Source organism: Octopus bimaculoides, chromosome 3 (genome assembly GCF_001194135.2).
Source record: "Octopus bimaculoides isolate UCB-OBI-ISO-001 chromosome 3, ASM119413v2, whole genome shotgun sequence".
NCBI classification, from domain to species: Eukaryota; Metazoa; Mollusca; class Cephalopoda; order Octopoda; family Octopodidae; genus Octopus; species Octopus bimaculoides.
Genome location: NC_068983.1, coordinates 134,228,540 through 134,231,180, shown reverse-complemented (window position 1 = coordinate 134,231,180; position 2,641 = coordinate 134,228,540). Strand labels below are relative to the sequence as shown.

Genomic DNA, 2,641 nt, shown 5'->3' with positions numbered 1-2,641 from the left:
CACACACACACACACACACACACACACACACACACACACACACACACACACACCTATATATATATATATATATATATCTTTCATACATGCAAACATACATACATACATACATACACATAGACACCTAAGTTTAGTTTAGATTATGTGAAATTCATTAATGAAATACACACACGTAGATTATAAAATGAATTTATTGTTGTTTAAATCCAAGTTAACTTTGATTGATCTTATTTATGACCAAATACATTCCCGTCGAGTCCATGCTATCATTTTAAGGACATTCATGAAATAGTTTTTAATGTGTTTTTAAAGACGGTCAGATCTTATTTTCATGGAGATTCAATTTCTGTTTTTGGCAAGAGGTTTGCCAAATAGAAAATTCCTTCCTGTGACCGAAATAGTAAATAAAATATATGAATCTGTCTCAAATTAGTAGCATGATACCATTGTATGAGGAGGACATAGTCAAATGATAAAACATATTCAAAGGTGAGTCACTGCTAATACACTTTCGCACTATTTCTACAAAGATTTCTAATTTTCTGTACGATTTATTGCCACAGTATACTGTCATTTAAGTACATGATATTATGACAAGGAGAGCTGGACGTTTGTCGTTCACACCCTTCTTGAATGCATTAACAGAAAAAGTGAAATGAAGATTAATTAAGGGAAATCAAAATATCCCTGATTCAACTCGTCATGGAAATCATTTCATACTTGTTATCAGACGTACCAAAATCAAAGTTAACCAAGACAGGATTTGAACTCGTATATGCGAGACATCGAACAATATATAAAGTTTCAGTCAACCCGATTTTCCTCGTTCTAACTAATACAAAAATGTCCTGGACCTAGAGTTGTTGGATAAAATAGGCTATTCGGGTTTTCATACTTATTATAGCAGTACTTTAAAGCAAGTCCATATAACAATTACATATATGATTGATTAGTAAAATCTATAATTAATCAATATATTCAGTTTGCTAGGATGGCGACCATGAGCTATTTTAAGTGAGGAATAAGAAATATAGCTTACATACATACATACATGCATACATACATACACATTACATACATACACACATGCATATTACATACAGACACAGACTACAAACACATACACACACAATATTTATGTATATATCCACTTCAATCGTGTTTGTGTGTGTGCGTGCGGATGCTTGTGTTTGTGAAGAGAGATTGAGAGATAGATAAATAGGTTGATAGGTAGATATAGAAACAGGAAAAGAAAGAGAAAGCGAGAGAATGAGAGGATGTGAAAGAGAAAGAACGATGGAAAAGCGGGAGTGCAAAAGAGAGAGGGGAGAGAGAGAGAGAGAGAGAGAGAGAGAGAAAGAGAGAGAGAGAGAGAGAGAGAGAAAGAGAGAGAGATAGAGAGAGAGAGAGATAGAGAGAGAGAGAGAGAGAGGGAGGAATTGAATAGTGGTACAGAAAAAAATAATGAGATTGAAATGGATTCAATCCAACTCGAAGTTCACTCCCCTGAGAATTGCAGATCTGAAATTAAAAGCCACAAAAAGGAAATCCCTCCATCCCTCCACTACCACCACCATTATTTCTCCGGACAAAGCAAAAGTTATTAACAAACATCCTCAAAGGTTTTATTTTGTATTTTTAACTTCTACTTCGATCAAATTCCTTTTAAGGATCATAGCACCAGCAGCAACAGCAAAGCAACAACAACAACAACAAAAACAACATCAATATCTAGGAAAGCAGCAACAAAAAATAAGTAACTAAAAATTTTGTTGGTGACAATGATGAAGTTTGATGATGGTGAGAGGAAGAAGAGGTGTAGGTGTTGCTTGGAGGTATACAGAATGTGCATGGGATGTTTTGACAGTTATATCTTCCCTACTACTACTAATACTGAGGAGGCGCAATGGCCCAGTGGTTAGGGCAGCGGACTCGCGGTTGTGGGATCACGGTTTCGATTCCCAGACCGGGCGTTGTGAGTGTTTATTGAGCGAGAACACCTAAAGTCCCACGAGGCTCCGGCAGGGGATGGTGGCGAACCCTGCTGTACTCTTTCACCACAACTTTCTCTCACTCTTTCTTCCTGTTTCTGTTGTGCCTGTAATTCAAAGGGTCAGCCGTGTCACGCTGAATCTCGCCGAGAACTACGTTAAGGGTACACGTGTCTGTGGAGTGCTCAACCACTTGCACGTTAATTTCACGAGCGGGCTGTTCCGTTGATCGGATCGACTGGAACCCTTGACGTCGTAAGCGACGGAGTGCCAACTACTACTACTACTACTACTACTACCATCACCACTGCTGTCGCTACTATCAAAATGTCTTAACTGACACCTCAGATTTTGTTTTTTTTAATCTACATTCTCTCAAACATGGTTTTTCTGCGACTGCATTTTCTAATATGTCCTTATTCTTCTTTATTTCATCAGTAAAATTTGAGGGAGACTTGAAGGTTGCTATTTCTAACTTGTCGAACAGCTGTATAGAAGCTCGTTCTTTATGGATCTTCCCGTTAAAGCATTGAATCTTTGGTTGTACCTCGTCGTCCCGAGTGAATGCCTCCGTGCGATTTAGGAGGTAAACCACAACATCTATAATGATGACAACAACAACATTAGCAGCAGCAACACTAACAACAACA

General features: G+C 37.8%; 1 protein-coding gene across 4 annotated transcripts in view; it reads right to left on the bottom strand.

Annotated features, from left to right (window-relative positions):
- The window catches only part of LOC106870921 (putative uncharacterized protein DDB_G0277255), a 367,662-nt gene that overhangs the window by 71,609 nt on the left and 293,412 nt on the right, over nucleotides 1-2,641 (bottom strand). The window lies entirely within an intron of this gene.